The sequence below is a fragment of the Pseudorasbora parva genome, chromosome 17 (assembly GCF_024679245.1).
Source record: "Pseudorasbora parva isolate DD20220531a chromosome 17, ASM2467924v1, whole genome shotgun sequence".
NCBI classification, from domain to species: domain Eukaryota; kingdom Metazoa; phylum Chordata; class Actinopteri; order Cypriniformes; family Gobionidae; genus Pseudorasbora; species Pseudorasbora parva.
The window spans coordinates 5,924,683-5,936,861 of NC_090188.1; the positions used below are offsets into that span (position 1 = coordinate 5,924,683).

Genomic DNA, 12,179 nt, shown 5'->3' on the forward strand with positions numbered 1-12,179 from the left:
TGTCCAAATGATCTCAGTGCCTGCAGAGCTGACTGTGACTTCTAGAACAACCTGAAGTTCCAAGTTACGCAAGGAGCACAGTCCAGAAGAGACATTTGTTTTTGACATTTTCTGCAGAAAATGTGAGTGGCATTTTTTCCTCTGCAAAACCTATACCATGATGCTAGTGTGTTGCAGTGTGGTCGCTCACTGGCCCAAGTGGTTCGTGACTGTAGCACAAATGATGCTGAAGTTGAATACTTTACTAGAATCGCTAACAAAAGTATGAACAATAGTAAGAGCGATGCTTGTCTTAGTAAACTGCAAGTATAGGCTGCACAGAGACAATAGAGTGAAAGGAAATGCCTGCAGGGGAGAAACACTGATGCTTATTGAGTTTCATTCATATTCATGTGTTTGTGTTTCCATGCAGTATCATTCCAGAAGAGACTGTCAAAACCATTTTAGTCATGATGACCATGTTGGTTGTATGTGTGTGTTTTGTCCCTATGTGAGTTTTTTTTTTATAGTTAATAAATGAGTTTGTTTTGTGGTTATATTAGCTTTAGTGTACAATTAAATCTGTCTATCTATCCATCTCTCTCTCTATCAGTCTGTCTGTCTGTCTGCATGTCTGTCTGTATGTCTGTCTGTCTGTCTTTATGTGTGTGTCTGTCTGTCTGTCTGTCTGTCTGCCTGCATGTATTTATGTCTGTCTGTGTCTGTTTGTCTGCGTGTGTGTGTGTGTGTGGGTGTGTGTTTGTGTGTGTGTGTGTGTGTGTGTCTGTCTGTCTGCCTGCATGTTGTCTGTCTGTATGTTTGTCTGTGTGCGTGTGTTTGTGTGTGTGTGTGTGTGTCTGTCTGTCTGCCTGCATGTTGTCTGTCTGTATGTTTGTCTGTGTGCGTGTGTTTGTGTGTGTGTGTGTGTCTGTCTGTCTGTAAGTTTGTCTGCGTGTCTGTGTGTGTTTGTTTGTGTGTGTGTGTGTGTCTGTCTGTCTGCCTGCATGTGTGTATTTGTCTGTTTTACTGTCTGTCTGTCTGTTTGTGTGTGTGTGTGTGTGTGTCTGTCTGTTTGTCTGTCTGTCTGTCTGTCTGTCTGTCGGTCTGTCTGTTTGTGTGTGTTTATCTGTATGTTTGTCTGTGTGTGTGTGTGTGTGTGTGTCTGTCTGTCTGTCTGTCTGTCTGTGTGTGTGTGTGTGTGTGTGTGTGTGTGTGTCTGTCTGTCTGTCTGTCTGTCGGTCTGTATGTTTATCTGTATGTGTGTGTGTGTGTGTGTGTGTGTGTGTGTGTGTGTGTGTGTGTGTGTGTGTGTGTGTGTGTGTGTGTGTGTGTGTGTCTGTCTGTCTGTCGGTCTGTATGTTTATCTGTATGTGTGTGTGTCTGTGTGTGTGTGTGTGTGTGTGTCTGTCTGTCTGTCTGTTTCTAACAGTATAAAGTAGTAAACAACAGTGTAGGTTCTCCAGCAATGATTAGCTGTCAACTTTAACAGGAAGTAGCAGTGAGATATTTCTCCCCATATGTTTAGTGTAGACTCCGACACGTTCTGTCCTGCCCCGGCCCGCCTCATTCTCTCCTCCCTCGAGCCTGAGGGGGTCCGGTCTGCCGTCCCGCACACAGAGGGGTTATTGTTCTCTCACTACCTGAGCAGGGGCAGGCCCGTCTGTCAGAGGGTGTGGAGAGACACAAAAGCATGAATAGAAAAGGTGAAAGTTAAACAAGGCAGAGTTTCAAAACAAAGAGAGAGAGAAAGTTAAGACAAAAGAATGGGTGAGCACTGAACGAAAAAAAGGCACACACACACACACACATTTTTTTTCTATATGATATTAGGCAATTGGCATCTGGGACTGTGGTTGTTTAATTTTCATGAAAGTCACCATGCAAAAACTGTTCCCTTTTTATTTTAGACTGAAATATGACCAAACATGTTTAATTTAATAGGTGCTTGTCAATCTCTTGTATAAGTTCTCAGTTTACTCCAGACTTCTTGCTGTCTTTGATTATAAGCTATTGATGTGGCCCTCCATCTTTCTGCTGTCAGCCGAGGTTGAGCTCACGGCAGGCGTGTGTGTTTGTGATTCACGTGCTCCACAGCCCCATGCCGCCATCTCCGCCTGCAGGACAAAGGTAGCTCTGTTGTTCCAGACGCGCCGCTGCCGTGCAAATTGAAGCATTGCTGTGGGTTCTGACAGCGCTGGGCTAAAATAGTCAAAACTCCCCCCCCCCCTCCGTCCTCACCACCTGAAACTTATTAAACATAAATCTGGGCAGCCCCGTTGATGAAACCCGAAACTCATATTGACTTTAAGGGAGAGCGCTATAAATCTTATTTTCTCTTTCTTTACAAACCCCCCCTTTGCTTTACATTCCTCCGGTATTCTTACAAAGTCCTGCCTCAAACTTCATAAGGCTCAAAATTGAAAACGTTGCATGCTAACGTGGTATGACGGTTCAGTGGAAACTTGAAGAAATAAACAAAGGGGCCGGAGGTGGTGAAGTCTGAAGTTTTGGGGCTGGATTTGGGTTAATAATAGCGGCAGTGGTACAGAAGCGATCTGTGGTTCTGTTCTGTGGCCTTGAAGGCGATCCGGTCGGGTTTGCATATACAGATATTACACTGGAGTCAGTGAAAGTGGACCTGAGCAAGCATTTCACATCACGGCTAAACCACAAACGTGTTATTTTACGTCTTGTGCTGCGAAATATCTGCGATATTTGACTCTTTTCGGGCTGTGGTTGGTTTATCAAGCCCAAATAGTCTGTACACATTGATTATGCTGTTATTTGTGGGTGCCTCAACAGGAGATTCTGTTTCTCTTCTGCTGGAGGCAAAACCACAAGTAGCTTGGCAATATCCACCAGACTGACCGTCTCTGTTTTCTAACTGATGGATCATCTTGTTCACTGTGTGCTTTTACTCATCCAGGGAAGATGTGGTTTGTGGGAAGAGAGGACTTCACGGCTTTTGCTCGGGGGTTTGGGGGGGGGGGGGGGGGAGAAGCGTACGTTAGCCAAGCATATAGCACTGGACTTAGGAGAACAAGTCTCCGATAATCAGATATGGCCCAGTGTTTGATATTCTTGCTGCTGCTCTGCTTGTTGTTATGATGACAAAAAGTTGTAAAGTTTTTTTTTTTTTGGCATATTATTGAGAGTGATTATATTATTATATTAGGCATACAATTAAGAGTGAATTTGTGCATACTTTCATAAAAATGTAGTATTTGCAAATAACACACACACACACACACACACACACACACACACACACACACACACATATGTTTGTGTGTGTGTGCGTGTGTGTGTGTGTGTGTGTGTGTGTGTGTGTGTACACTGGAACAGAATTTATTGTAATCAATTTTAGCTATTTGTAAATACTACATTACACAATACAATACAATACACTATATATATATATATATATATATATATATATATATATATATATATATATATATATATATATATATATATCAAATTATTATTATTTGTTACATTAATAATAATATACACATAAATTCTAATAATGTATTTGACATTATTTATTAATTATAATAATAATAGATTAAATATATATTGACAGAGCGGGGCAGAACAAATATCAGCCATTATTTGACCCGACTAATATTGGTCTGTCACTTGTCTAAAACCCTTAATAGTTATAATCATATTTTTTGTTAAAATGAGAGTTCACCCAAAACGAAACTATTCTGTTATTAATTACCATCTTTCCAAACCTGTAAGACTTTTGTTCATCTTCAGAACACAAATGAAGATATTTTGGATGAATTTTGGAGCTCTCTGAACCCTCCATAGACAGCTACGCAACGCACACTTTCAAGTCCCAGAAAGGCAGTAAAGACATTATTAAAAATAGTGTGTGTGACTCCAGTGGTTTAACCAAGCGGGTAATCTAGCACTCGGAAAGCGTTCCACCCATAGGGGCTGCCATTGCTAACCAAGCCATCACCTGCTGTTAGCATCCCATTGACTCCCATTCATTTTTGAGTCACTTTGACAGTGAATAACTTTACATCTGAGGCGTTTAAAGACTCCATTTGTCCATTGTTTATTTATAAAGAAACACGACTGCCTAAAAGGCTCCGTTACCTTGTATCTTACACTATCGCCCCGTAGAAGCTGTTTTTGTAAAAATAGGCTAACGATTGTGTCATAACCAACGCGACTCTGTCACACAGTAGAGAAATTACCGTATAGACCTGAGGAGACGCTCAGAAACAATCTTTTACTGTCTATGAGGCAGTTGGGGGGACGTGGAGACATAAAGTCCGATAAAGTCAAGGGAGAAGAATGGGGAGAAGCCGATAGTGAGCCAAAAGCAACGGGAGAAAATATTTAAACAAAGTGATTTAGATTTCACTTTCCACAACTACTAGAAGACCTACAGCTGTCAGACAGGAGGCTCACGTCACATCTACGTCGTCAAGCTTAGTCTGAGCCTGCGCAGTTCGCTCAGGAAGTAAGTGCCTCTAATTGACCTCATTTTCCGCTGTTGAAGTCTATGGGAACACTCTGTCCATTTCTTTTACTGTCTATGGGTTTAACCTTAATGTTATGAAGCGATGAGAATACTTTTTTTTTTGTAAATACAAACAAAAATAACGACTATATTTAACAATTTCTTCTTGTCTGTGTCAGTCTCCTACGCAGTTTACGTTGTAAATAAAGGTCCAGCGCCATTGGCTAGCTCCTGCGTCAACATCGCATGCCTGCCTCGTGGAGCTCACCTGAACGGATGCTTCAGAAACCTCTCAATTCCTCAAGATGAACGAAGGTCTTACGGGTTTGGAACGACATGAGGGTGAGTAATTAATGACAGGATTTTCATTTTTGGGTGAACTATCCCTTTATGTATAAGGATACCTGTCCTGTCATAGGCTCTTGTTAAACCTGTTCTTAAGACATGTTTTGTTCGACTGGAACACAAGTGGGCGATGCTAAATACAGGTGTAAATGGAGTCTTTTTGAGTTTGTCCACTTTCAACCACTTCCAGAGGTAGTCGAAAACGCAGTCGACCGGATTGCTTTTGTGTAGTGTTAAAGGTTGAGTGTTTGAACCGTGTACTCTCCGCCTACCGTGAACATAATAGGAAGCTCACTAGCCAGATGGAATTTAAACTTTGTTTGCTGAAGACCCAAGTTTGGTTTTAAAATGAAAAACTTACCAATATTCTCAATGTTTCTATTTTAACACTCACAGCATTCGGCTGGTCTTGCGGCTGTCAGAGAACTGCTCTACGTATGTTTTTCCGTCATCTCCATGTGAGCTTATTTTATCCATTAGATCAAAAGAGCTGAAAAAAATCATACATTTACCTGCCCATAGAGTCGCAAAAATCAGGACAAAAGTGGTTGAAAGTGGACAAAAGAGACAGATTAAAACACCAGGTGTAGACGGGTCTGATCGAACAAAACGAATCTGGGCCATAGTGGTGGTGTGCAGCACCAGAGGTCTTTATACCTGGGTTATGAGGACTGATAGTTCAAGGTAAAGAAGGTGTGAAAGGTCAAATGTCAGCAGGAAGTTGGAAAAGACAAGCTAAAGGCAAACTTCCAGCGCAGTGGGAAAAACAAACCTGATACCAGTCACTGTATTTGGCAAAGACCGTGTAGCTGATTAGATACAGGAAATACTGGAGGGCCTCTGGAAAAAATTGATATAGACCTATTCATATAACATCTGACCTCACACTCATCGCTTACTTAGACATTCTTAACACACCATAAATGACACAAAAGAAGAATTAATCAGTAACAAGGCATGCCAATTATCAGCTGGCTTACATGCATCAGAGACATTTTCATCTCAGTGGAAAATCTGACTGGACTCAATGCAGCATAAAGAGCTGGCAGCATTATGAAGTCTGTGTTTAAGGGTGATGTTGGGCCGTGTGCTGCAGCCACGACCGAAAGGAGATACTGTAAAAAGAGAGGGAGGCGGGCGAGGGTGTGTGTGTGGAGGTGTTATAAACCTCCGCCGTACACAAAGGGCCTACTGTGCAGGGGTAGCCCGCAGGTCACACACATAGGCATACACACTCTCGCTCGCTGAATTACCAGGCCTCCCACCTGCATAAGCCTGCCCGCTACAGATTTCATACAAATAAAACAGCACGCTAAGAAAATATGAGCTGGGGAAGGAGAATATAGCGAAGAAAAGACACTGTAGGAACAAGAACCAACACAAGGCTTCAATCTTGGGCTACAATGTTCCATTGTTCCCAGAAGCGGGTTGAGAGGGTTTGGGAGAGAGAACGGCAGGATTTAGGCAATGTTCTTCAGGTTCTGTTAATAAAGCTTCTGCTAAATCACAGAAATACAGCAGAGGATCTACTTGGCAAGCAGATGCATGTTGTGACAGCAAGAAGAAACTGATTTCAGTGTATGTGGAAACTTCTTGTCAGCTTTACACTACCAGTCAAAAGTTTGGAATAATTAGGATTTTGAAGAAAGTCTCTGGTTCTGCGTTGATATGATCAGTAATACTGGGACAGATTATTACCCTGTATTATACCCTCTATTGTAATACATTTTAAAATATCATTTATGTGATCAAAGCTGAATTCTTAGCATCATTACTCAAGATTTCAGTAGCCGCATTTCCATTAACTTTCAAATAGTGCAAATTGAGATTGTATTGACAATTCGCCCAATGGAAACGCGTCAATTTCGCAAAAACGCCCGTATATCAAAAAAAAAAAAAAAAAAAATGTGTGAGGTGGTTTTTCAGGCAATTTAAAAAAAGGAAATTTGCACAAAACTGCAATGGAAACAGTTTTTCCGCACGTACAGGTCACCTGGTGTATGTAAAAGTATGATCATTCTTTACAGATGACGTGGTATGTTTGGGCAGAATACGAGACCTTTATTAAACTCATAATAGACAATAGAATTACAGGAATACTGGATTCGAAACAGAAATGCCACATTATCATGAAGATCTTGAAGCAGATCTGAGGGAGAAACACACACACACCTGTGATGCTCTCATGGGTAAGGGGCCGTCCTTACCATTAATGCTTGGATAACACATCTACGTCTCTGATTAAAAGTAATGGCTAGTGCAGTGGCTGGGATATCATGAAACCTTACTCATCGCGAGAGGAAAAAAAAAGTTTTAGTTGCATTACATTGCTTAATAGAAACGCTGTCATTTAGCAATCGTTTTTTATATAGAAAATATTGCAAAAGTCTTAAATCTTTAATAAAAACACAGCTAGTGTCACATGATCCTTCAGAAATCATTCTAATATGATGAATTACTGCTCAAGAAATTTTTATTATTGTCTATGTTGAAAACAGTTGTGCTGCGAAACTGTGATACACTACTATTCAAAAGTTTGGGATGTACATACATACACTGTAAAAAATTATATGTTCAATAAGTTATGACAACATAGGTTTTTACATTGTTTTAACTCATCAAGATAAGTTAAGAAACGTTAAACTTGTTTTTATTAGTTATACAAGATGTAACTCATTTTTTAAAGTCAGTTTAACATAATTTAAGTTGAAATAACTTAAAAATCCAAGACGATTGTCCTGCAAAAGTTTTTTTTTACAGTGTACATACATACATACATACTTTTATTCTCCAAAGATACATTCAATTGATCAAAAACAAAACATTTATATACATTTTTTTAATTCCACAAAACAACATTGCTAATAATAAGAACCATTATTAAAGTTTAGTTAAAAGTTTAGACTTCTTTCTGAAGGATCATGTGACCCTGAACTCTTGTTTTACTTTTTAAAATATATTCAAATAGAAATATATTTTTAAACTTGTAATGTGTTACAATATTGCTGTTTTTACTGTATTTTTTGATTACATATATGCAGCCTTGGTGAGCAAAAGAGAGTAAAAAAAAAAAGAACCTCATAATTATTCCAAACTTTTGACCGGTGGTGTAAAATTGTGACGGCACATTCATAATGCAGTCAGGCTTCACTAATAAGGTATGGAACATGTATATTTGAAATACAGAATTTTGGTGCATTTTTTGGTGTGTATTTTTAGCCATTTTAGGAGAAGCATTTGAAATCTGAGCAGACTGTGAGAGGCAGCTGTGCCGTATATGTGGCACTGCTGTAAAGAATCACGCCATGCGTCCACGTAGCCAGAATGACAAACAAAGTTGGAGGCTGAATGTTTAAGAGTCTGGGTTTGTTTAGTTCCATACATCATCCCAGCAAAACCATCAGGAAAACTCACACACAACCTTCTGTTTATAACCAAAAATGCATAAGTGCAGCAATGACCCACAAATGGCTTAAATGTACTGAAAACAGCCACATGGTGCTCATAAATACACAAACAGTCTTCATTGTAGGTTTGCTGAGATTGCTTCAATGGTTTTGCTGAGTGCATAAAGATGTATAAATATTTACTGTAAATCAGAGGATGGATTGTAGGAAATGACTCTTGGACTGGCTTCGTGCTTGCTTGGTCCATGTCATGGACTTTTTGTATATTTTCTTTTACTGTATACGCAGAACAATATTTGTGCAGTCAGATATTCTCAGAAAGACTGTTTAAGAGAGATTGTGTCATGCTTTCTGATGAGGAACTGTCTTGTCAAAGAACGCACACTTACAGGACTGGGGAAAACAATTGAACTGGTGGTTTTTAATGACCAGTGCCAATAAAATAGATAGTACACTCTGGTTGTTTTAAAAACGTGGTAAAATATGGAAAAACCCAACCATTGGGTTAATATTGTGTGTATTAAACATCCCAACGTAACAGTGGCTCAATTAATACATATACACACTGAAATTTGGGTCAAAATGGACAAATTTTTCACTTACACTTTTTGTTTAATATGTTTTGATATATATATATATATATATATATATATATATATATATATATATATATATATATATATAGTATGTATGCATGTATGTATGTATGTATGTATGTATATATATATATATATATATATATATATATATATATATATATGTATGTATGTATGTATGTATGTATATACGCGAGAGATGCTGTAATAATTTAAAATGTGAAAAAAACATTATATATATATATATATATATATATATATATATATATATATATATATATGTGTGTATATAAACATATTAAACATCAACATCCAAACGTAACAGTGGCTCAGTTAATGAAGTGAATTTAGGGCAGAATTATGTCACCAAAATACTAATGCCAAAATAAAAATACTGTTTATAAAATTTCCATTAAAAGGTATGGATTGCTTAATAAGCACAATGAATTATTGATTTAGTATCCAGTGTTGACATCGGCTCCAAGTCTCATAAAATAAAGTCCTTACAGGCCCGTTTTAAAATCAGTTTGACGAAACACTCCACTTTATAACCGCAGTACATGCAGCAGATCTTATGAAATACAAATCTAGATAAATTAGATTTTCAACATTACTTAAAGCCTTTTGGATTTCAGAGGGGCATTGGAAAAAATCTTAATCTCAATAAGATATTGATGTTATTTTTCTTGATTTAGTTAATCTCACAGTCAGTTCCATCATAAACCCATAGGGCCTTGTGAAGATAGAGGAATGTGAAACACCCCAGCCACCAGATTTCTGTCAATGCACTCTTATTAACCAGATAACTCGGCATGGAGCTGTCAAAATACAAGTTCATCGTGCATTATGGGAGATATCATCTGTGAAGTGAGAGATGCTTGTTTATCTAAAGCTCTAACTCTCTCAATCTTAATGGAGGCTGTCTGTTTTATTTATGCTTGTTTTAGATTCGGTTGAGATGTAAACATGGCCAAAACATTGGTGTGATTGCATGCAATGCTTTTTGCCACATGTGCGCTATAACATCCATATAAAGCATTCAGTTTGCTGCTGTAGCATTCGTGAGAACAAATAGAGCAACACACATTCATTCAGATGAAAAAAAGTGATTTAATTTCTTTTTAATAATACACAGATAATAATCAGTAATGTTTCTTAAGCTGGAAATTAGTATATATGAATGTGACACTGAATAGAGTAAGGATGCTAAAAAATCAGCTTTAATTCACAATTTCACAGTTTTACTGTTTTGTTTTGTTTTTCATCAAATTAATCCAAACTTGGTGAACATAAGACTCTTTAAAAGAAAATCTTACCAAATCCAGCCTTTTGAAATGTATTGTATGTCTTTCCTCTGCATATTGTAGAACTAACCAACATAATAAACAACTCCATATTACATAACATAACAAGTAAGGGATGATGTACACCCAGCCGGTTGTTATCGCAGAATAAACCCTGACAGAGTGGACCCCGTGGGACCCCGACGCGAAGCGGACAGGTCTTGCATTACTCTGAAGGGGTTTATTCTGCGATAACAACCGGCTGGGTGTACATTATCCCGCTTATTACACGGCTACTTGTCTTAATTAGACATATACCTTTCTTATAATTAGAAATATCGTCTTAAGATTACATTTTATTAGCTCTTACGCAAAGCTTCTGCCATGAAAAAAAAACGTTCCAAACTGCTTTAAGCCTTTCTCTATTGCTGAAGATTTGTTTTTACAATAGGCTAGCTATATGTTGAAAACGAATGCTGAAATGAATAGTTCAAAAATGAAACTAAGCACATGATTTACTCACCCTCAAGTCATCATAGGTGTATATGACATTCTTCTTTCAGACAAATACAATCAGCATTATATTTAAAAAGTCCTGGCGTTAATCCAAGCAGTAGTTAGCTGTTTTTAAAGTCCATAAAAAATGCAGCTATCCGTCAAATAACGTGCTCCACACGGCTCCAATGGGTTATAGAGGCCTTCTGATTCGAGTCGCTGCGTTTGTGTAAGAAAAATATCTATGTTTAATTGTAACCCAAGGCGGTTAAGTGTATTACAGCCACGAGAGGGCGCCAGACAGTCAACGACAGCGTTAAGCATAGAAGTAGTACCGGTCAAGATAACTCGTAGTACCCAGATGATCGGTGTATTATTCAAATTTGGCTGTTGTTATCTGGGAATAACATACTGCTGGAATGCACAATTGACCAATCAGAATAACGTATTTCACAGAGCCGTGTAATAAAAGTTGTTAATAGCATTGTGCATACATTTGCTTCCTAGCCAAACACTGATACACTTATGTGCATGTAAGACATACTGCTGCTGCACAAACAGCATATATAAAATCCCCCATTGCAGATCTATACAGGTGAAGCTGGGGAAGGTGAAGGGTTTCTGAGGAACTCTGGAGCGCTCTGCAAACTGTTATAGCAAATGCTATTATCTAAATGTTGAGCAGCAATCTCATTGGCTGCAGATGTGACAGGAACCAATCAGCTTGTGCCATGTAGTAAATAATGTAAATGTCATCAGGTTGCGTTGAAAGGACAGTTCACCCAAAAATAAATCTGTCATTAATTACTCTGTCATTAAATACCCTCATGTCGTTCCAAACCCGTTCATCTTCGGAACACAAATGAAGATCTTTTCATGAAATCTGAGAGATTTGTGTCCCTTTATTGAAAACTAGGCAGCTGCCAATTTGGCGCGTCAAACAGTTCATAAACAGATTGTAAAACCAAATCTTATGAATTAAGCGATTTAGTCCAAATTTCCTAAAGAGACTCGATCGCTTTATATGATGCACAGATTGAAATGAACCTCATTGGCTCTTGGAAGGAAGCTAACACGATGTGTAACATGAGGGTGAATAATTAATGACAGAATTTTCATTTCAAGGTTAATTAACCCTTTAAGGATTGCGCCATCTAGTGCCATTTTTCATAGGCTTGTATTCAGTTTTTGACTTTGCCCTGTTTTTTCCCCTTTCTTTTTGGCACACCTGGTCTGTTGTTTACAGGACAGATGCATTAGTGTTTGGTTGCCCAGGGTGAGCGGCGTCCCAGAATGAGTTGAGAGTGTAGGGTTGGGTTAAGTGTGGCTCCAGGCCAGCGATCAGGAGATTGACAGACCTGTAATCCTCCTGTAAGCCTTCCTGAAGCACCACCAGGTGTGAGAGAACCAGGAAGAAACTTGGGATTGAGGGTTAAAGACGAAAATAATAAAGCACTAAACTTTTATTACAGATTATTGTTTCATATCATGTCAGTAAATAAAAGACTCTCTTGAGCTCAAAAACTTTCTCCTCTCTGATTAAACAATGGAAAATGCAGCAGTTTTCAGAGAAATGCAATATTTTAGATCA

At 38.5% G+C, this 12,179-nt stretch overlaps 1 long non-coding RNA gene across 1 annotated transcript in view; it reads left to right on the forward strand.

Moving 5' to 3' along the window:
* The window catches only part of LOC137045626 (uncharacterized), a 90,983-nt gene that overhangs the window by 46,578 nt on the left and 32,226 nt on the right, over positions 1-12,179 (forward strand). The window contains exon 2 of the long non-coding RNA XR_010898817.1: positions 4,642-4,804. This is a non-coding gene — a long non-coding RNA (uncharacterized lncRNA). The remainder of the gene's footprint in view (positions 1-4,641; positions 4,805-12,179) is intronic.